Source organism: Ricinus communis, chromosome 3 (assembly GCF_019578655.1).
Source record: "Ricinus communis isolate WT05 ecotype wild-type chromosome 3, ASM1957865v1, whole genome shotgun sequence".
Taxonomy (NCBI): Eukaryota; Viridiplantae; Streptophyta; class Magnoliopsida; order Malpighiales; family Euphorbiaceae; genus Ricinus; species Ricinus communis.
Genome location: NC_063258.1, coordinates 17177022 through 17201838, shown reverse-complemented (window position 1 = coordinate 17201838; position 24817 = coordinate 17177022). Strand labels below are relative to the sequence as shown.

The window sequence follows — 24817 nt, the reverse complement described above, 5'->3', positions numbered from 1 at the left end:
TTGCAGTCTTAGCATGAGGAAAATATTTATAAAGAAATTTCTCAGCCAAAGAACCTCAGGTGGTGATGGTGTTAGCAAGTAGGGACTATAACCATCTTTCTGCTCTGTCCCTCAAGGAAAATTGAAATAGCCTAAGCCGAATGGCATCATCAGTAGTTCTATTAATCTTAAAGGTATCACAAATCTCTAAGAAATTTGTGATGTGGGCATTAGGATCTTCACTAGGCAAGCCCCCAAATTGTACACTCAGTTGCACTATCTAAATGACATTTGGCTTAATCTTAAAATTATTCGCTGCAATAGGTCGCTGCAATATGCTAATGTGGGTCCTCTCCAAGGAAGGTCTAGCAAACTCATATATCGTCCTGTTTGCTTCAGCAACGTTGTTGTTGTTGTCTCCTATGTCTACTGATATATGGACAGGAATCTCAATCTGCTCCTCCTCCTCCGCGTCTAAACGCTTCCTCAACTGCCTGAGGGATCGCCCTGGTTTGGGTAGAGGGTCTATTGGTGCAGGATTGGAACTCCTGGTCATAAACTACCTGAAAGGAATAAGGCAACAACAACCCGAACAAATAAATAAATGAATAAAAAGCAATGACAAAAACAGAAAAGAAAAATGGCTAAAGTAACAAATAATAAATTTCACTCTAGTTTTCAAACAAAGTCCCCAGCAACGATGCCAAAAACTTGATACGAAGCTTATGCAACTAGAACTAAGGCAGTGAACCTATCGATGTAGCCTAGCACAATGGCAAGTATTAAAAATATCATATCCCTCGGGAAAGTGAAATTCTAGAGTTACTACTCGTTCCTTGTTATATAGCCTAAAATTAACAACGGAGGATTTTAAATTTACTAATGACTAAAAGTTGAATTCTAAATGTAATGCGAGAGTGCATGAGAAAAGGAATAATCAAGACAAGAAAGCAAACCCAAGAGGACCTAGACAAGTTGGCAATCAAACAAAAAATAACAGATTATTGAGTTCGATTATGCAACCCATGGACAGATTCTGAACTAAATTCGATTTCCCTCTCGAGAAAACCAAATTCCTAAACCTAAGAACCTAAAGTTAGAATCTCTTCCTAACGATCGATTATTAAGTTAGCCTCAAGCTTTAATCCACCTCTATTAAGCTTTATTAATTCTTAATCTAACAAATTAATTGACCTTGTCTATCAGTAAAAATTAACATGTTCTTGCAATTAAATTCCCAAATTCAATTAAATTTTCTCAATTACTAAAAGAATTCTATGGACAGTAATCAACACATTCGATGTAAAGAAAACTGGATTTTTATTATTAATTGTAAAAAGAATACAAGAAAAGAAACTCAAACAATCTTAACAATTCAGTGTAAAAGCCAACCGAGTAAGGAACCCTAAGGGGTTCAATCAATCTAGCTACACATGTTCATGTCTAAAACAAATAGAAATTCAATTACAATGAAAGGATAAAGAAATCAAAACATACACACCCTTTTCCTAGAATTGGATGAACATCTTAAAGCCTTGATTTACACTGTAATTGTTCTCCAAAATGCCTCTTGAATTTCTCCAAAACTCCTTTTCAATCTTTAATTGAATGCCCAGAGTCACGAATCCGACATCAAAAGGTGGAATCAGTCTCTTGGAAGCCACCTCGGGATGTCTGAAACGCGTATAGAGAAATTACACAGAAGGATGAAGAGTCAAAATCGTAGAACCTTTTCTCTTTAATAGCTCATTCAATTTTATACTGTGCTTAAATACGGGTCGTGCTCTTGAATGTAGGAAGGGCGTGTTCTGGCCCTTGTTAGCCAACACGGGCCGTGCTTTGGGGCGTGTTACTCTCGGGAACCATGTTTGCTTTAAAGTGCTTAAGCTACACGGCCTGAAAACTTTTATACGGGCTCAAACACAAACCATGCTAGTCAGTACGGCCAGAGCAAGGGCCGTATTGACTTCCCAAAAGTCAACCCAAGGTCAAACGGTTCTGATTAGGTCCGCTTTCGCCCGAAATTAATATAAAATTGCTCAAACATTGATGATGGACCTATAAAATCTCCTAGAATACAAAAGGACACGAAACGCGGGTGATCTTGGTATAAAAACATAATAAATGCTAAGAAAATGCTTAATAATATGCAAGTAAACATGTCTAAAATTATGCACATCAAATTCCTAGTTTTATTGTATTTGCTTCCTTATCATTATAGAATTAGGTTTTTCTAAGGTCTATATAAGCTAGTACGAATTTCTATGTAAAGTTTGGTGGAATATTGTTTATATTAGAGTTAATTCTCTTCTTTTGTTCTTTATAAACTTGGTGAATTTATCAAGTGAAGGCTTTATATTTTACAAACTTAGTTTGATCTAAACTTTTATTTATGTTAAACAACCTTTAATTACTTATAATTAAGGTTCCTAAGTACAAATCATAGCACCCAAACTCAAACATCCGATTGTATAGCAATATATATATAAAATTAACTTTATAAACATAATTTATTACTTAATTACAATATACATTCATACAATTTAAGTGGCATAACATACTTAATATACATAAGAAATATTTATACATTATTTTAATTCACACAAGTACCCAAAATGCCCCAATGCTTGAGATAACTCCTCTGGCCCACTTGATAATATTGACTGATGCAAAGAGAGCAATGCACAGCTAAGGCTATCTACAACTGCACTAACCTGAAAGAAATTGCTAAGGAATGAGCTAGCGATTCAATAAGCATTTAATTTACTAAACTATAGTATATTAGGCTAGAATTATCAAGTCTTTATCAAATATAGAAAATTATACCAACACTTAACTAACAATCACAAAATCAACCATTTCAATTATGCTCATAAACAAATAATTTCATCTCACATAATGCAAATAATCTCAAACTCAACCAAGTCAAATAATTCAATTCCACATTATTTCTATCAAATTAGGATTAGATGACTCATCCTCAAATTTCAGTGACCAATTGATAAGACTGTCCACTCGGCTCAGGCTTGCCATCTCACATACTCGGGTAGCTATCCGCCTGGCTCAGCTTTCCCGATCACACAATATCCATTCAAAAGTCATCAATCCTTAATCACAAGCAATTCACTTCACAACACATCACAATCAATTCACTTTACCACAAGCCAAAAACATAACCAATATCAACTCAGTCAACCAAGAAATTATCAAGTAATCAAATAGCAGTTCCTACTCAATATACACAAAGTTTAGTCTATTAAATACTTACCAAAATTTATAGGATAACAAAGTAATCCTATTCTTTTTCTCTTACCACTTTCTTGCCTTTGGATGAACCTATTCACATATTGAATACAAATACAATTCAATCACAAGGCATAAATATACATATCTTTACTATCCATAAAACATCACATTTCAACAAAATAATATATATTCTAGGTATTAATATGATGCATGAGATGAATGACAACAAATCAACATATTTGTTGATGAAGGCAGCTTGTAGGTACTGAATTAGAAATTACACTAAAACTTATGTACAATTAATAAAAATCTCATCTTTTCCAGAATTACACTTCTATTTTTATAGAGACCATAGCAGAAAGAATCACTTCAAAATCTTTGGTATAGAAATAGTTATGGCATTTTCAATACAGCTGCTCCAATTTCCATTTAAACAGAACAGCAAAAAGTTTCCTATTAAATGACCAGCAAAAATAATAAAATTTATGATGAAACTCTACAGATATAAAGCTAACATTCTAAAGTTTCTATAGACACTAATTTTACTAAATTTGGACTTCTATAGCTCAAGTTGTGAAACACACAATTAGCAACAAATTTCTGAATCCTAAGTCCGATTTCTGCTTAAACCAGTTTCCGGCGTTGTTGGCGGCCGAGTTGGGTGGCGATCGGCTCCTCTCGGCGAGAGCTTTCTTTTGGCAGCAGCGGCGACGCCTGTGGTGGCCGGAGACGGAAGATCCGGTGGAGAGAGACAGTAGGGGGCAGCCGCGTTTTTCAGCTTTTACGGCGAGCTCCGCCGGAGGATGGACGATCGGAGGACGTATCCCGACTCTCCTCTGCTCAAGCTTCGCGATGGCACCGGTTTCGTGGCGATTGGGTTTAGTTTGCGAATCGACGATCGAGATCGTCCGTAAATCTCTCCGGATGATCGGGTGTCAGATCGGAAAATCGGGCGGGATCGCCATCGGCCGCTGTGGAGTCCGATGGTGTGTTCGGATCGTCGGTCGGACTCCGGCGGCTGGAGGCGAGTCGACCGAGCGACCGAGCATCTCGGTAATTATCTTTAGCCCGTTAATTTTAGAAATTCTTGGATTATATTGAGTATTTGATGATATTGTGAGTCATAACTATTTGTCTGTCAGTTTGCCTGCCTCGTATTTTGTGCTGTGTGGCGGAGTCGGGAAATAGTGAAGTTTGGAGACCCGACTCCCGTTGTTTTAATTGTTGGATATTTGGAGTGTTTTTCTGGCAGGTCCTGGACCCGTCTTTACGGGGGGTAATGTTCGTGTTGTAGGGGAGGTTCTGCCGGATTTTCGGTAGAATTCTCCCGAGTTGAGATTCTTAGACAGTCAGTCCTAGGAGTCTAGACCTAGGATTAATGATGGATTGTCTCAGCGTATTGATAAATTGTTTTCCATGATTAGATGATCTGTCTGTTCGGCTCGCTCCAACCGAGGCACCGGAGCAGAGCTAGGAGGTCGCCAATTCTGTGAGTTAAAGTCATTTAATCATTGCACTATTGCTAAGTCTGATTTTAATATGCTATTTTGGAAGTTTATGTTTAACATGGTTACTAATATCTCAACGTAATTAATTTTACTGGATTATTAATTATTGAAGATAATATGAGTATTATTATAGTAATATTATAATAATTCCAAATATCATCAGTTTTCCACCTGAGCTGCCTGATGTTTTCCTCTTAATTGTTAATCATTAATTTGATATGGTTGAATGACTTCATTATACAATGATATTTATTAAATGGATGATTATGTCTTGGGAAACGTGGCTTGTAGAACATGCCGCCTGATGGGTTACATCAGGACCGCGTGCGCACCGGTAATGATCATGGACATAAGGTTATTATGGATTTGTTTGCCCTGATCGAGCATTGCTCTCACCGAGTTCGCTTGATTGCGAGTTAAGGTCCCTGATCGAGCTTGCTCTCTAGGCGCAGGCTTATTTGGAATTCAAGTGTTCAGGTTGGAGGTAAGGACCCTGATCGAGCTTGCTCTCTGGGCGCCAGACCTGTTGGATTAAGAGAGCCGAAAGGCTACTAGAATTTGGGATTTAGGGTTCTACCGAGCCACTCGTCCCGTAAAAGTAAATATATATTTTTATTTATTTATTTATTATGGTATTTGATTATAATGTGATTTGTATTTACGTGCATGGTTGATATTTTGATTCGAATGATTAATATTTTATGTGAAGGAAATAGTAGGGTACGATTACAGTATGGTTTGATATACTGATTTGAATAATCTATGTTTTCTGAGAAGAAGCAATAGTCCCTAGATTATTTGATTTTAACTCACTCTCGAGACTGACAGTCTCCATTTGTGTTTTCTTCAGATTCGTGACTGTTAGTCCTCTCGCGACTCTTATTCAGTAACCCGACTCCTTCATCATCGGGTGATGTATTTGATTTGGTATGTAAATTGGTAAATCTTAGATTCTCCGCAGTAATAATAGTAAATGTATCAGTTGTAAATTTTCTGAGTTTCAGGTCTCGCCTAGTTTTTCTGGCAGACTGAAGTATTTATGTAGAATGTAGCTATTAAGATAATTTGTGGTTTTAATAATATTAATTTGAGATGAGATTTGTTTAAATCAGTGAGTGTCAGGCTTACTACGGGTTTCGGTGGCCTTAAGCCTACCCATTCCCTAGTGCCGGTCACGGGCCCACGGGTGGGGTCGTGACACTACCCGTGGACGGATTCTAAACTAAATTGCGCTTTCCTCTTGAACAACCGAATTCCTAAATCTAAGAACCTAAAGTTGGAATCTTTTCCTAACGATTGATTATTAAGTAAACCTTAAGTTTTAATCCACCTCTACTAAGCTTTGTTAATTCTTAATCCGACAAATTAATTAACCTTACCTCTAAGTGAAAATTAACCTGTTCTTATAATTAAATTTTCGAAATCAATTACAATTTTTAATTGCTAAAAGAATTCCATGAATAGTAATCAATACAATCAATGTAGCAAGAACTAGATTTATATTATTAATTATAAAAAGAATATAAGAAAGGAATCTCAAACAATCTCAATAATTCAGTACAAAGCCAACCTAGCAAGGAACCCTAATGGGTTCAACCAATCTAGCTACACATGTTCATGTCTAAACCAAATAGGAATTCAATTACAATGAAAGAACAAAGAAATCTAAACATATACACCCTTTCTCTAGAATTATATGAACAGCTCAAAGCCTGGATCTACACTATAGTTGATCTCTAGAATTGCTTATTGATTTGCTCTAAAACACCTCCTCAATCTTCAATCCAAAATCTAGATCACGAATCTGACGTTCCAAGGTGGAATCAGTTCCTCAATCTTCAATCCAAACTCTCTTTTCTTTTTTTAGCTCATTCCTTTTATTCATTGCGCAAATACGTGCGCCCATGTCCCCTAACATGGGTCGTGTTGGACTCCAATTGACAGAATGAACTAAATCGAGCATGGTCGTATTCTTGCCCATGTTAGCAAACACTAGCCATGTTCTGGCCCGTGTTAACCAACACGAGTCGTGCTCTAAGGCATGGTACCCTCAAAAAACGTGCTGCTTCAAAGTGCATAAGCTACATGGCCTGGAATTTCTATACGGGCTCCAACATGGGCCTTGTTGACTTCCCAAAAGTCAACCCAAGTTAAAAAGCTTCTGATTCCGTCCGTTTTCGCCCAAAATTGATCTAAAATTGCTAAAGCACTGATGATGGACGTGTAAAATCACCTGAAACACGAAAGGACACAAAACACGGGTGATCTTGGAATGAAAACACAATAAATGCTAAGAAAATTTTCAATGATATGTCAACAAATATGTGTAAAACTATGCATATCAAATCAACCTATACTTAAGCTTTTGTTGTCTTCAAGCAATTAATAATTCAACTTATAAAACCAAAGTTAGCAAATCCTCAAAGTTTATGCCCCCTATCTCACAATAAATAGCATTTAACACATCTTAAAAGAAACTCAATCGTAAGTCAAGTTGCAAATTATTAACAGAGAATGGAGATAATATCAATGAATAAATAACTTAAACAACAACTCAATAACAAACATAAAAACCAATGCCTCACAGGAATCACTCAAGTCACTCAAGGTATGTATAAGTGAGAAACAAATCACTCAAAGCAGATGCACAAAACCCGCTTACCATAAGCTTACTCATGAATCCTATCTTCGCTACTACAAACAAATGAATACCAAAATCAAAGGAGGGTTGTAATGAGGCTAAGGTAAAGGTATGGAGATTTGGGAAAGAAATGTGAAAGTGCTAGAAATTCTTGCAATAAACAACAATATATAAATGCCTAAAAATATTCACTAAAATCCTCAATTTGTAGAATAACGATCGAAAATACTATCAACCCAATAAAAAGATAAAGAAATAAGGAATTTTATTGTTGGTTATTTATTTTTTAACAAAAACTAAACTAGCAGCTTATAAGAAAACTACTGCATACAACTGAATACAGTAAAGATAAAAAAAATAGTTTGGATTGAAGGGAGCATCTAAAATATCAAAAGGATTTAGTGAATTTACCAACATAGTAATTGGCATTTTAATCCCAAACAAGAGAGCAAATCATAAAATTTACAACATAAAAGTAAAAGAAAGATAAAATGAATAGGCTAAGATGTAAAGTGTGAAATGGTGTAAAATGAAGAAAAGGATAAAGGCTCAACCATGGCTAACTAATGGAAACACAAAGGGTAGGCTTTTGGCCAAGTGTGGTGAATTCTAAGTTTCCCAAATCATCTCATGGTATTCACAAATTCATGTAACCTCAAAAAGCATTATAGAGCAAGTTCTAGAAGCAAAGCCAAGTACAATGCATAGTCAAATAAGAAAAATAAATAGCATATGTATAATGAATGCTCAAAATGGCTCAAAATCTCACTTTTGAAGTGTGGTATTAATTGCAATTGGTTCTCAACATCGTTAATTGAATCATCACTTAAGAAACACATGCATATAACATAATCAACCTTTTAAGTTAAAATTTGGCAACTCGAGAAACAATTAAGTAACACTGGTTTAACCCGATAGAGTTGATGTATTAAACACTATTAATTGTTTTCCAAGGACAATGAACAACAAAGAAAAGTAACTAAAATTCTATAAATCAAATTTTCAATCAACTCAAAAATAACATACTTAAGTGTATAAAAACATAGTATCCTAACAATATACATAATTAGTGATAGCAATTTTAGATATAGCTAACAGAGCATCACAACATAGAAAAAGGAACATACAGTTTACCCACCTCAGACTTGAAGAACATGATGTCCTTATTGTAAAACGTAGTGAGTACCCCACATGGGGAGTACAAATAAGGGAAGCAAAATCAATAATAACTAAGTACACAACATGTTTGAAAAATAAACTAAAGAGAAATAGAAAATGAAATAAAATCTAACAAAGACTGCCCTGATCATCTGCTATAGCTGGCAGAGTGAAGATCGGTGCATCCTTAGTGGAGGCTGCGCTAATAAGTGGTGGGGGGTCCTGAGTAGAAGGTGAGGCTGGTGGGGGCACCGGTGCATCATCGGTAGGAGCTGTGCTTGTAGATGGTGGGGGGTCCTAAGTGGCAGTTGGAACTGGTGGAGGCTGGGTCGCATCTGGGAAGCAATCACTGAGGTCCAGCTTAATATCACTCAGGTCATCAAAGAATTGCTGCACTCCATCATCCCTGCCAGAATCAGCTATCCGCTGGAGTTGAGCTGCCATCTGATCTAATGTGTAACTTGTCTCTCCAGGCCCTCCAAGAGTTGTTGCAGTAGGTCATTAAAGCAGTGGAGCTGTGCTCTGGTCTCCTTCTGAAACTGCCTAAACTCAGTGAAGTGCTCCTACTAAAGGTCTAAAAGCCTGTCTAAGCGATATGCAATAGCACCTATATAAGCACTAGAGGTGCTGGCAGTGTATGAAGATGACGGACCAAGAGAAGGGCCGAAAGCATGTGCCAGGTCAGATATATCTCGAGGTCGTAGCTCTAGTACGTCCACAGTTGGGTCCTGTAGTGCTCTAGCCCAGGCCTCCCCAACCTCCCCTGCAGGAAGTAATCGCTAAAATCCAGCTAAATATCACCTAGGTCATCAAAGAATTGCTGCATTCCATCATCCGTGCCAAAATAAGCTATCCGCTGGAGTTGAGCTACCATTTGATCTGACTATGTGACCTATCTCTCGAGGCCTCCAAGAGCTGTTGTCTTAGGTCATTAAAGCCCTGGAGCTGTGCTCTAGTCTCCTTCCAAAATTGCCTAAACTCAGTAAGTGCTCCTGCTGAAGGTTTGAAAGCCTGTCTAAGCGATATGCAAGAGCACCTATCTGAGCACTGGAGGTGCTGGCTATGTATGAAGATGACACACTAGGAGGGGAGCGAAGGCACATGCCGGGTCAAGTATATTTTGAGGTCGTAGCTCTGGTACGTCCACAGCTGGGTCCTGTAGTGCTCTAGCCGGGCTTCACTAAACACTCGTAGGATCCGGTTGACTAATTTGTACTCAACGTCGAGGGGCCCCTGTGAAGCTGTCACCATCTACATGTTAACCATCTGGCAGACTCCTAATATATCCCCTATCTGAGTCAGGTCACTCAAATAATGATCCATAACATCCAACCTCCTCGCCAAGCGTGTGATATAGGGGCCAAAAAAGAGATGAATCTTCTTGGACTCCCTCACGAAGGTCCTAATCTGATTTGCTAGGAGGTAGCGCATATCCAGCTTCCTCCGCTAGTGTAGTGCCAAAAGGATGAAGCCATTAATCTGCGTCACTAACCCAAAGCTTTCCCCTCTGCCTGTAATGGTTTAGAGCAGAAGTGTATGCAGATATCGGAGCCGATTTAGAAGGCTAGATGCCTTCGAGCGACTCGGGTAGTAATGCTCTAGTCTGGTCACAATCTCATCCCATATCCTCTCACAAGGGATGGGGTGAGTATATAAGCACCCCTAGTAGGCCTCTCTAGTTATCTCCTACTGAGTCTGTAGCCCCAGGTGCATCCCAAACTGAGGTACTGTCATTGAGAATTGTTTGCCCTCTAGCTTGAAAGAAATGGCATCAAGCTGATGCCAATCAGTGATCTACTGCTGTAGAAAGAAGATGTTGCAAAACTCTATAGTGAGCTCCCGCTAGGTGGGCTCAATGATGTCGAAGAATCGAGCATATGGTAGGGTGTCAAAGAGCTCTCTGACCTCTAGGGATTGTCCGACCCTCTCTAGCACGGTGAAGTCAATACACCGTCCAGTCCCGACTTGCTTCCATCGAAGGGTCTGGAAGCACTACTCGTGGTCTAGGGACTGAAATGTAAGCAGTCGGTGTCGCGCGGGGGCTGGTAGTGCTAGGGGTCTTGAGGTCCGCTACTGGCGGTGTCGGTCGTAGTGGCCGGACCCTCAAGAAGAAGCGCCTCGTGACATGTGCGACGCCTCAGATTGTGCTAGTCATGGAGGCTGCTGTCTAGTGCGTTCTGACATTATAGCTAAAAAGGTATTAGTCATTAATAGAAGCGGAAAATAATGTATACATAGCAAATAAATAATTCAAGCAGCATATAGATTTTTTCAAAATTTTGACAAGGTAACTACTGAACAAGCAAAATTGCATAATAAGAATTAAATAACTAAACTACACCTCAACCAACACAAAAATTAAAACTTAAAATTTTAAAATAAACTAAAAATAAAATGAAATAAATAAGAAAAAATAATAAAATAAAATAAAATAAAAACAATATTAAATAAGTAAGTAGAAAAGAGAAAAACAAAATTAAAAGAAAATTAAGCAGAATAATACCAAATAAAAAAATAAAAAATAAAAACTAACAATTAATAACAAAAATAAATTAGAAAAAAAAAAAAGAAAACTTACTTGGTTGATGGCAAAACGCAAGAAAATTGCATAAAAATTGAAATTTTATAGAGAATACCCAAGAGAATAGAAGTGTCGGAAGGATTTTTGCTCTCAAACGGTCATGATACGCCAAACTCTCGTGTTCTTCTCCCCTTTTTATAGCCGTTGCATCTGACATGCCCGTGTGCGTGACACTGGCCGTGTCCAAGCTGTGCTCCCAACCAGACTGTGTTCTCAGCTGCCTTAAAATCAACACGGTTGTAACATGATCCGTGTTGATGTACACAGGCCGTGTTATAAACCGTGTGACTCTCGAGAACCGTGTAACTTCTCCAACTTTTATACCCAACACATCCTGGGCAATAGGACACAAGTCGTGTTGTAGGCCGCGTGACTCTCGGGAACCGTGTAACTTCATTTTTCACATCCAACACGCCTTAAGAAGTTGGGCATGGGCCGTGTCTGCAACCGTGTTGGTCCCGTGTTGAAGCCTAAAAATGTGCTTTTACTCCATTTTTTACACTAACACCTGTATAACTCAATAATTTGCACAACATAAAAATGAAAGGAGTTAAGTTCCAAACCAACTAAAATGTAAAAACGAGCTAAGTATAAAGGATAAATTAAATTCTCAAAAAAAAACACAGAAATGTAAAGGATAAGCTCGGGAATGCCTCACGAGAGCGCTTCTTTTGACCAAGTCTTGTAGCTGGACTCATGCAGAAAGTCAGTCTCGCTGGAACAACACCATGTTGACCCGCACCTCTATCTCAAGTGAGTCTCCATAATAATGTTTCAAACGATGGCCATTCACCTTAAAAGTCCTCTTATCGGGATGATGCCACTTAATTGTGCCATATGAGAACACCTGCTGGATCACGAATGGTTTTGACTAGCAACTCCTGAGCTTTCCTGGCAATAAACGGAGATGTGAACTGTAGAGCAAAACTCGGTCCCCAACTTGAAACTCCTTGAACCCCTCAGTCGCTTGTCGTGCCACTTTTTAGTCCGCTCCTTATAGATGAATGAGTTGCCATATGCTTGCTGGCGCCACTCATCCAACTCATTGAGCTGCCACTGTCTCTGTTTACCTATAGAATCAACATCAAAATTACAAGTTCTTAAGGCCCAAAGGGCTCTGTGCTCTAACTTAATAGGTAAATGGTAGGCTTTCCTATACACAAGCCTATAAGGTGTAAACCTGTAGAAGTATGATAGGCTATCATGAATGCCCAAAGTGCATCATCTAACTTATTTGCACAATCCTTCGTACTCAACCACACGATTTTCTCTAAAATGCATTTCAAACTCCTATTGGTAACCTCTACTTGCCCACTAGTCTGTGGGTGATAGGGCGTAGAAAACTTATGGGTCACTCCATATTGCTGAAGTACTCTCTCCAGTTGAGCATTACAAGTCCCTCTATAACTAATTAGTGCCCTAGGTATGCCAAACCTAGCAAACAATTGCTTAAGGAACTTAGTAAAGACTCCATCACCAGTCTGGAATGCTTGCGCTTCTAGTCACTTAGAGAAATACTCAACAGAAGAAGGAAAGGGCCCATGAAGTAGATGCCCCAAACATAAAAAATCTTAACCATTTGAATGCTTGTTTAGGGCATCTCATGACAAGAAAAAATGTTACCTGACCTCTGGCATGCATCATAAACCTGCATGAATGCTCTAGCATCCCGCAAAATGGTAGGCCAATAGAATCCAGCCTCCAGAATCTTCCTAGCAGTGTGGTTAGCTGCTTGATGACCTCTTGTTGGCCCATCAAGGCAATGCCTCAAAATCTGGAGGATCTCCTCCCCATACACGCATCACCGAATCACCAAATTTAGTACTTTAAATCAGCAAAGAATTTCTTCTTTTGCTGAAATGTCATACCCTTTGGTAAGACCTTTGTAACCAAGTAATTTAAAAAATTGGAAAACCAAGGGACATCCGAAGATACCTGAATAGAGCATAAGTACTCATCCGAAATACTGTCATGAATAGCCCTTTCATTAAATGCATCTAGGCTCGGGTTCTCCAATATCCAAAGATGATCTACGGCCAAGTTCTTCGCATCCTTCTTATCCGTAAATGATCTCAATGTCAAATTCCTGCAAAAGTAAAATCCAACGAATGAGTCTCGGCTTAGCATCATGCTTCCCAAACAAGTACCTCAACATCGAATGATCCGTGTAGACCACGGTCTTAGATAGCACCAAGTATGAGCGAAATTTGTCGAACACGTATACCATACCAAGTAACTCCTTTGCAGTAGTGGTATAGTGCTCCTAGGCATCTCTCAATGTCTTGCTAGCATAATAAATAGGTTGGAACTTATTATCAATCCTCTATCCTAAAACAGCTCCAACTGCAAAATCACTAGCACCACACATTAGCTCAAAAGGCAGCCCTCATTTAGGTGAAACCATAATAAGGGTTGTAGTTAGTTTCTCTTTAAGTAACTCAAAGGCTTGCAAACAGTCATCAGAAAATATAAATGGAATGCTTTTTACAAGCAATTGAGTCAAAGGTCTAGCAAGCTTAGAAAAGTCCTTAATGAACCTTCTATAAAAACCTGCATGGCCAAGGAAACTCCTAACAGCCTTAACTGAGCTAGGGGATAGCAACTTAGTAATGGTCTCTACCTTAGCTCTATCTACCTCCATCCCGGCAAGTGAAATCTTATGCCCTAGCACAATACCCTTTCTCAACATAAAATGGCACTTTTTCCTATTCAACATAAGGTTAGCTTCTACAGAGCGTGCAAGTATACACTCTAAATTAAGCAAACAATGGGAGAAAGAGTAACCAAATATCGAGAAATCATCCATGAACACCTCCATGGATTCTTCAATCATGTCATGAAAGATCGCCATCATACACCTCTGGAAAGTAGTAGGTGCATTGCACAATCTGAATGGCATCCTCTTGTAAGCAAACGTACCATAAAGGCAAGTGAAAGTGGTTTTCTCTTGGTCCTCAGGTGCATTGGGAATCTGAAAATAACTTGAAAGACCATCAAGGAAGCAATAAAACATATGCCTTGATAAACGCTCTAAGATCTAGTCAATAAAAGGAAGGGGAAAATGGTCCTTACGAGTTGCATTATTGAGCCTCTTGTAATCAATGCAAACTTAGAAACCAGTTACCGTCTTAATCGGTATCAGCTTATCCTTCTCATTCTTGACCACCGTCATACCTCCCTTCTTGGGCACAACCTGCATAGGACTAACCCAAGAGCTGTCAGAAATAAGGTAAATCAAACCTACATCCAGAAGTTTAATTACCTCCTTCTTGACTACTTCCATCATGTTTGGGTTCAATCGTCGTTGTGGCTGTATCACTAGCCTATAACTATCCTCCATCAGGATCTTATGCGAAAAATAGCTGGGGCTGATTCCAGGAATGTCTACAATCTTGTATGCAAAGGCCTCAGGGTACTTCCTGAGAGAGGCCAAAGTCATCTCCTTTTCCTCATGAGTCAAATAAGCTGCAATGATCACCGGCAACTTCTCCGCCTCATCTAGATAGGCATACCTCAAGTGCTTAGGCAACTCCTTCAACTCTAGGGCTGGTGGCTCCTCAAGTGAAGGTCTTAATTTCTGCACCCTAACCTGTCAATATCAACAAAATGGTTAGCAGACCTTCCTAGCCACCAAACAAGCTAGTAATATCCCCTACAATTGAGATCCCACAATATCATCCATAATATCCATAGAGTATACAGTATCATTATGGTCAAGTGAATGTCTCAAAGAAGTGCTAAGGTCAAAGGTAATAGTCTTATCATCGACTCTAAGCTGTAACTTCCCATCACACACATCTATAACAGCCCTAGATGTTGCCAGGAAAGGTCTACCTAGGATTAAAAGGACACTACTCTCACCTTCCATATCCATAACAACAAAATCAATAAGAAATATAAACTTGTCTACCTTAACAAGTACATCCTCAACTATTCCCTTAGAAAATTTCATAGTCCTATCCGCTAACTGTACGCTCATCCTAGTAGGTTTTGGTCACTCAAATCTAATTTTTTAAACAAACTACTAGGCATTAAATTGATGCTAGCTCCTAAATCAACTAAAGCATCATTAATATACAAATCACCAATAATACAAAGAACAGTAAAACTCCCCGGATCACGCCTCTTTACTGGCAGCTTGTTTTGAAGAATGGCTGAGCACTGCTCATTTAGTGTCACTAGCCTAAGTCTTCCAGCTTCCTTTTGTTACTTAGAATCTCTTTCAGGAATCTCGCATACCTGGGCATCTATGATATAGCCTCAACAAAAGGTAGTTAATCCTCAGCTGCTTAAATAAATCCAAAAACTTACCAAACTGTTGATCAATCTTATCCTGCTTTAACCTGGTAGGATATGGAATTGGCAGCTGGTATTCTCTCACAGGACTCTTCTTCTTGTCCTTGGTTCATGCAGGCTCTATCACCTTAGGCTCTGGCTCCTTCCTGGCTGGCTCATCTTGCACAACAACATCATCATTAGCCATAGGTAAAGAGCTAGCTAACTGCTTACCTTATCTCAAGGTGACAGCCTTGACATGCTCCCTCGGGTTTGACTTTGTGGTTCTGGGCAGCGTCCCTGGCTGTCTCTCAGCCAACATCTTAGAAATCTGGCCTATCTGATTCTCCAAATTCTTTATGAAGGCCTATTGATTTCTAAGAGTTATGTCCTTCTACTGAAACATGTTCTCTAAAGTGGACACAAACTTCATCATCAACTCCTCTAAATTGGGCTTCTTCTCCTAGTTCTGAGATAGTTGAGGGAGAATAGTCTGCTGTTGGGGTTGCTGCTGGTGCAACCGTTGAAATCTTGGTGGACCCTAGATATTGTTATTTTGCCACCCGAAGTTGGGATGGTTTCTCTACCGTAGGTTGTATGTGTTATTGTACGGGTTATTCTGCTGCCTGGTGCATTTCCTACATAATCAATTTGTTCATGGTCAGTAGAACAAGAAGATACTGAAGAAGCAAATATACCTCTCGCATTACAGTTTGCATTGTAGTGCGGACCACCATAAAAATCTCGGTCAAGCTGTGCTGCTTGGAATGGCATCTGGAGTTGGTCAATCTTCTTGGCTAGAAGCTCCACTTGAGCTGCCAAGGTTGATGTAGAATCTACCTGGTTCACCAGTCCTTGCCGTCCTGGCCTATTCTGGCGTCTTACTGTTGATGGCCCCACCTACAACTGCATCTACTATATGCCTTGTGGCTGAGTTCATGCCACTGTAAAAAGTCTACACTTGCATCCATGATGGCAAACCGTGGTGTGGGCGACATCTCAACATGTCCTTGTACCTCTCCTATGCATCATACATGCTCTCATCATCAAACTGCACAAAAAAAGAAATATCATTACGCATCTTTGCAGTCTTAGCAGGAGTAAAGTACTTATAAAGAAATTTCTCAATCAAAGAACTCTAGGTGGTGATAGTGTTAGCTAGTAGGGACTGTAGTCATCTTTTTGCTCTACCCCTCAAGGAAAATGGGAACAACCTAAGCCGAATGGCATCATCAGTAGTCCCATTTATCATGAAGGTATCACAAATCTCCAAAAAATTCGCAATGTGGGCATTAGGATCTTCACTGGGCAAGCCTCCAGACTGTACACTCTGCTGCACCATCTGAATGACATTTGGCTTAATTTTAAAATTGTTCGATGCAACAGATGGCCTTAATATACTAGTGTGCGTCCTTGATGGGCTATTTATACAGCTATAATCTAAGGCAATGTACATATCGATGCAGTCTAGCACTAATGGCGAGTATCAAGGTCGTATTCCTCAGGAAAGTGAAAGCCCAGAGTTACTCCTTTGTTCTCTGTTATATCAGCCTAAAATGAATGATGAATAATTCCTAAATTAACTAACACCTAATCTAATTGTTGTCTAATTACGGCTACTAGGGAAGGATTAATTCAAGTTAAGGAATAACCCCTTGGGAATTCTTATCTCTAGAGAATGGAAACTAAAGATGGAATTGATTGCTTGAATTCAATTTCCGTGGGAAAATCTCTATGGAATTAACGCCTTTCTCAAGGACACTAACATCTTAACTTAGATTAATTAGGTTGAAATGTCTTCCTAACTCTAATTAGCTAAATTAGCATTATGTACCATTTAACACTATTGAGAGTTGTTAATTCTCAATCCGGTAGAACAAACACTCTATCTCTAAGCGAATTCAATTCTAGGTTGCAAAGAACAATCCAAACCTAAACATCTTTCTCAAGAACATTCAAATTCCAATAATCATTCAACAAGATATGAAGAACAAATCAATAAGCACTTTCATTGCAAACCAATATTGAGAATCAATACATTTAATTCAAAAGTTAAGTACAAAAATCCCTAGATAAAGAACCCCAATGGGTTGACAGGTTTAGCTAATCATGTTCATTATTAAAACCCACAAGAATTCAATTACAATAATGAGTAAAGGTAGAGAATCCCGAATACACCCTTGGATGAGAGTAAACAGCTCCAATTCCTCTTGCCCAATCTTGAATCGATTCTTGTTCCTCTTGCTCGAATTGATACCAATCAAAGAACCTCGCCCAATCTTCAATCTTTAAAGAGAATCCAATTGAAACCTTGGTCCAAGTGTCCTTTTTCCTTAGTTCCAGCTCAGAAAACCCTTAGAGAGAGAAAGAAATGAGTTTGGGACGTCCTAACCCTACTCTTTTTGCATTTTCCTCTTTTCTTTCTTTTAATTAATTCTTCATGCTATCGTGAACATGGCCGTGTTGATGCCTGTGTTGGGAACACGACCTGGTGTTGATGCCCGTGTTGGGAACACGGCCTGGTGTTGATGCTCGTGTTGGGAACACGGCCTGGTGTTGATGCCCGTGTTACTCTCTGTGGTCGTGCTCCTTAACGCATCTTTTTTTTGTTGTCAAATGCACCTAACACAGTCGTTTTGGTGCCCGTGTTGGGAACACGGCCAGTGTTAAAATCAACAGGGCCGTGTTCAGCTTTCTTATGCACAAACTCGACTTGTTTCAGTAACTTTGACTTCCAATTCTACTCCAATTCTTCCCTTTATCACTCTTTGCCCTCTTGTGGACCTAATGCACACAAACAGATGCATAGAGTGAGTGTTGGGACCAATTCACATCCAAATGTACATAAAATCAGCCTTAAAAACCCCATTTAGATGTGTGTATTTTATGCAAATCAGTCCCTTACAAGGAAGGTCTAGCAAACTCGTATATCATCCTATTTGCTTCAGTGATGTTATTATTGTCGTCTGCCATGTCTACTGGTGTATGGACATGAATCTCAATCTGCTCCTCCTCCTCCACGTCTAATTACTTCCTTAGTTGCTTGAAGGACTGATTTGGCTCGGGAAGAGGGTCTATTGGTGCAAGATTAGAACTCTTGGTCATAAACTATCTGAAATGAACAATGCAGCAACAAACCAAACAAATAAATGAATTAAAAGTATATGACAAAAGCAGAAAAGAAATATGGCTAAAGTAACAAATAGCAAATTTCACTTTAGTTTTCGAACAAAGATTCCCCGACAACAGCGCTAAAAACTTGATGCGCATATGCTTATGCAACTACAACTAAGACAATGAACCTATCGATGGAGCCTAGCATAATGGCAAGTATTAAAAATATTTGTATCCCTCAAGAAAGTGAAATCCTAGAGTTACTACTTCATTCCTTGTTTTCTAGCCTAAAATTAATAACAGAGGTTTCTATATTTACTAAAAACTAAATTCTAAGTGTAATGCGAGAATGAATGAGCAAATAGAATAATCAAGACAAGAAAGCAAACCCAAAGAGGACCTAGACTAGTTGGCTATCAAACAAAAGATAATAGATTATTGAGTCCGATTATGCTACCCGTGGACGGATTCTAAACTAAATTTGGTTTCCCTCTCTAAAGCAAATAAGAACTCAATTACAATTAAAGAACAAAGAAATTGAGGCATATACACCCTTTTCCTAGAATTGGATGAACAGCTTTGCTACAAACTCCTCCTCAATCTTCAATCCAAAATCCATATCACGAATCTGACGTTCCAAGGTGGAATCAATTTCCTGGAAGCCCCTGAAATGCTTGACAACACCTCTAGCAAAATTACAACGAAAGATCAAAAATCAAAATCACTGATCCATAACTCTATTTTCTCTTTTTGGCTCGTTCTTTTTATTCATTGTGCAATTACGGGCGTGTTCCAGCCGTGTTGGACTCAAATTGACAGAATGAACTGAATCTAGCATGGCTGTTTTCTTGCACGTGTTAGCAAACACGGGCCATGTATTGGCTCGTGTTAACCAACACGTGTCGTGCTCTAGGGCGTGGTGTCCTCGTAAAACATGTTGCTTCGAAGTGCTTAAGCTACACAGTCTGGAATCTCTGCACGGGATCCAACATGAGTCGTGTTGACTTTCCAAAAGTCAACCCAAGGTCACAAAGTTTCTTATTCAATCCGTTGTTCGCACGAAATTGATCTAAAATTGCTAAAGCACTGATGATGGACTTATAAAATCTCCTAAAACACGAAAGGACACAAAACAAAGGTGATCTTAGAATGAAAACATAATAAATGCTAAGAAAATTTGCAATCATATGTCAGCAAATATATGTAAAACTATGCAGATCAGCGAAGAAAGAAAATTAGTTGATCGAGTATTCATATCATTTTTTGAATGATCACGGATGAATCTTTTAGAGGAAAGAGGGAACAACTAGAACCGAGGCACACCTAGATATTCTTCTTCATGAATTGCACTATTGGGATATCCATCATTCCTTACTTCTCTAAGGATGATGACTCCTAATGACATAAGGATTGACGTAAGGAATCGTGGGAGTGCAATTAACAAGCTTGATAGGTGGCATTGGGGATTACCTTAATGATCAAGCAAGATGAGAACTCATGTTGTTTTCGATAGATTGATATGAACGTGGCTAACTTGTGCCAAACCGTATTCAATGTTGATGTCTTCACCAAGGATGATTCACCTAATCAAGCAAAAGAACTCTAACTCCCAACAGGACCCTTAAATAACTTGTGATGTGTCGTGCTCTCGGGCGTGGTATCCTCGAAAAATGTGCTGCTTTAAAGTGCTTAAGCTACACGGTCTGGGATCTCTGCACGGAATCCAACACGAGTCGTGTTGACTTTCCAAAAGTCAACCCAAGGTTACAAAGTTTCTTTTTCAATCCATTTTTCGCCCGAAATTGATCTAAAATTGCTAAAGCACTGATTATGGACCTATAAAACCTCCTGAAACACGAAAGGACACAAAACACGGGTGATCTTGGAATGAAAACACAATAAATGCTAAGAAAACTCACAATAATATGTCAGCAAATATGTATAAAACTATGCAGATCAGCGAAGAAAGAAAATTAGTTGATCGAGTATTGATATCATTTTCTGAATGATCACGGACGAATCTTTCAAAGGAAAGAGGGAACAACGAGAACCGAGGCACACCTAGATATTCTTATTCATGATTTGCACTATTAGGATATCCATCATTCCTTACTTCTCTAAGGATGACGACTCCTAGTGACATAAGGATTGACGTAAGGAATCATGGGAGTGCAATTAACAAGCTTGATAGGTGGCATTGGGGATTACCTTAATGATCAAGCAAGACGAGAACTTATGTTGTTTTCGATAGATTGATATGAACGTGGCTAACTTGTGCCAAACCGTATTCAATGTTGATGTCTTCACCAAGGATCATTCACCTAATCAAGCAAAAGAGCTCTAACTCCCAATAGGACCCTTATATAACTTGTGTCGTGCCGTGCTCTAGGGAGTGGTATCCTCGAAAAACATGCTGCTTCAAAGTGCTCAAGCTACACGGTTTGGAATTTCTGCACGGGATCCAACACGAGTCGTGTTGACTTTCCAAAAGTCAAACCAAGGTCACAAAGTTTCTTTTTCAATCCGTTTTTCGCCCGAAATTGATCTAAAATTGATAAAGCACTGATTATGGACCTATAAAATCTCCTGAAACACGAAAGGACACAAAACACGGGTGATGTTGGAATGAAAACACAATAAATGCTAAGAAAATTCATAATAATCAGCAAATATATGTAAAACTATGCATATCAGCGAAGAAAGAAAATTAGTTGATCGAGTATTGATATCATTTTTTGAATGATCACGGATGAATCTTTTAGAGGAAAGAGGGAACAACGAGAACCGAGGCACACCTAGATATTCTTATTCATGATTTGCACTATTGGGATATCCATCATTCCTTACTTCTCTAAGGATGACGATTCCTAATGACATAAGGATTAATGTAAGGAATCATGGGAGTGCAATTAAAAAGCTTGATAGGTGGCATTGGGGATTACCTTAGTGACCAAGCAAGATGAGAACTCATGTTGTTTTCGATAGATTGATATGAACGTGGCTAACTTTTGCCGAACCGTATTCAATGTTGATGTCTTGACCAAGGATCATTCACCTAATCCAGCAAAGAAACTCTAACTCCCAATAGGACCCTTAAATAACTTGTACTTAAGATCTTTAATTTTAAAGAATTATAGGATGTTTAACATAAACATAAGTTTAAGTTAAACTAAGTTTGTAAAACACCAAGGCTTCACTTGATAAATTCACCAAGTTCATTAAGAACAAAAGAGGAGAATTAGCTCCAAAATAATCAATATTTAACAACTCCCTTTACATAGAAATTCGTACTAGCTTATATAAGCCTTAAAGAAACCTATCTATAATGATAAGGAAACAAATAACAATAAGACTAGGAATAGAGCTCCTAAACTAAAAGGATAACTTAAAACAAGACTCCTAACCATTAAAAGACTTCTTTAAATGAACAAATACTTCTAAAATTCATCCAACCCTAGTCTATTAATAAACATGACAATTGAGCTTAAGTAATATGTGATATGCGGCCGATTCTTGAGTATTAGACTCCAAATAGCTTGACTTGATTATCTTGGGCTTATCTTGTCTTGATCATGCCTCCATATGTTGGATTGAGTTGATAAGAGTATTTTATGGCCCATTATCTTGATTAAGCCCAATCTCACTTGGACTTCAAATCGGACTAGGATTCCTAGTGGAAATAGGATTCTTTTTGTAGCTTGAACTCCTAATACCATCAGAGCTCCTTACTAGATTAGGATTCCTAGTGGAATTAGGGCTCCTTGTTGAAGTAGGATTTCTTGAGCAAGTAGGATTTGCATCATTACCATGGGTTCTCATCACAAATATTCTTATTCATGATTTGCTTTAATGATCAAGTAAGATGAGACATAAATCCACGCATGTACAGAAGAACTCATGTTGCTTTTAATTAATCCAAGCATAATACTATGAGGAATTCGAGCGCTCTCATGTCTTAAATGCATATAATGAAGTAATTTGTATCGTAGTGTTTTTAAGTATGCCCACGTGAAATTACCCTTGTTTTTATTAAGTTGGCTTATAAAATTTAGGACTGTGAGAGTTGTTGCCCAATCAACTCCTCTCTCGTTCCTGATTTGACTTTAGTTTATCTATCTTTCTGTATTTATTTATTCATATTTAGCATTTAGTTTATCTATCTTTATGTATTTAATTATTCATATTTAGTATCTAGTTTCTTCTTCTTATGGAATGAGGGCTTTCGCATTATAAAAACCACATGCAACTGAATATTTGAGGCTAATGAGCATATAATTTCAGTATTCTACCTTGCGAGAAATCAAGTTATGGGTTCTTTGAAGAACTTTTTGGACTTAATCAACACCCGCTCTAGCGAGCATAGACTTATTCTCATGTCCAACATTTCTCTTGTGTTCTTTGTTTACCCTTGTGTTTAAATCAATTCCATTTGATCCCTTACGATTAGCCATATGGAAGAGAACAAAGAAGTTGTGATTGCTTTCCTTATCGGATCTGAAATCCTACCGATATTCTCATTTTTTTTGTTTATTTTATGTCTTTCTTTCTAATATCTGTCTAGTATGATGGTTTGGTTTTATTCGGAAGTATAAACATGAGTGTTGAATGAAAGCCCGTAGAAGTAGCAATCATAGGCACCTATTTAATGCTTCGATGAAAGCGAACAAAGAAAATTAATTGATTATGTATTGATATCATTCTTTGAATGATCGTGGATGAATCTTTTGGAGGAAAGAAGGAACGATGAGAATCAAGGCACACATAAATTGATATGAACGTTGCTAACTTATGCCAAACTCGTGTTCAATGTTGATGTCTTGACCAAGGATCATTCACCTAATTAAGCAAAGAAACTCTAACTCCCAACAGGACCCTTAAATAACTTATACTTAAGAACCTTAATTATAAAGAATTAAAAGTTGTTTAACATAAATAAGTTTAGGTTAAACTATGTTTGTAAAATGTCAAGCCTTCACTTGATAAATTCACCAGGTTTATAAAGAATAAAAGAAGAGAATTGACTCTAAAAGTATCAATATCCAAGAACTCCCTTTACATTGAAATTCATACTAGCTTATATAGGCCTTAAAGAAACCTAATTCTATAATAATAAGGACGAAAATAACAATAAGACTAGGAATAGAACTCCTAAACTAAAATGATAACACTCTTAACAATTAAGAGAATTCTTTAAATGAACAAATACTTCTAAAATTCGTCCAATCCTAGTCCATATAATAAACATGACCATTGGGCTTAAGTAACATGTGATATGCGGCCCATTCTTGAGTATTGGACTCCAAATAGCTTGACTTGATTATTTTGGGCTTATCTTGTCTTGATCATGCCTCCATATTTTGGATTGAGTTGATAAGAGTATCTTGAGGCCCATTATCTTGATAAAGCCCAATCTCACTTAGACTTTTAATTGGAAGGATTCCTAGTGGAAATAGGATTCCTTTCATCATTTGAACTCTTAATATCATCATAACTCCTTGCTGGATTAGGATTCCTAGTAGAATTAGGACTTCTTATTGAAGTAGGATTCCTTGAGCAAGTAGGATTTGCATCATTAGCTTTTCTTGTTAGAGTAGAATGCCTTATGCTACATGGATTCTCATTATAGATATTCTTATTCATGATTTGCACCATTAGGATCTCCATCATTCCTTGCTTTTCTAAGGACGAGGAGTCTTGATGACACAAGGATTGGCATAAGGAAACATGGGAGCATAATTAATAAGCTTGACCGGTGGCATTAGGATTATCTTGATGATCATGCAGGATGAGACATAATTCTATACATGTAAGGCATAACTCATGTTATTTTCAATTAATCCAAGTGTAATACGATCCGAAATTCAAGCGCTCTCATGTTTGAAGTGCAAATAGCAAAGTAATTTGGGTTGGAGTGTTTTTAGGTAGGCCCACGCGAATTTACCCTTGTTTTTATTAAGCTGGCTTATAAGCTCTAAGACTATGAGAGTTGTTGCCTAGTCAACTCCTCTCTCGTTCCTGATCTGACTTTAGTTTATCTATCTTTCTCTATTTATTTATTCATATTTAGCATCTAGTTTATCTATCTTTCAGTATTTATTTATTCATATTTAGCATCTAGTTTCTTCTTCTTATGGAATGAGGGCTTTCGCACTATAAAAACAATATGCAACTGAAAACTTAAGGCTAATGAGCATATTATTTATGTTTTCTACCTTGCGAGAAATCAAGTTATGGGTTCTATGAAGAAATTTTTGGACTTGATCAACACTCGCTCTAGTAAGCATAGACTTATTCTCACGTCCATTGTTTCTGTTG

General features: G+C 38.1%; 1 non-coding gene across 1 annotated transcript; it reads left to right on the top strand.

Moving 5' to 3' along the window:
* The first annotated feature begins 16365 nt into the window (after nt 1–16365).
* On the top strand, nt 16366–16471 carry LOC112535007. Its single transcript, XR_003079213.2, has one exon. It is a non-coding gene; the product is annotated as a small nucleolar RNA R71 (small nucleolar RNA).
* Nucleotides 16472–24817: the final 8346 nt, after the last annotated feature.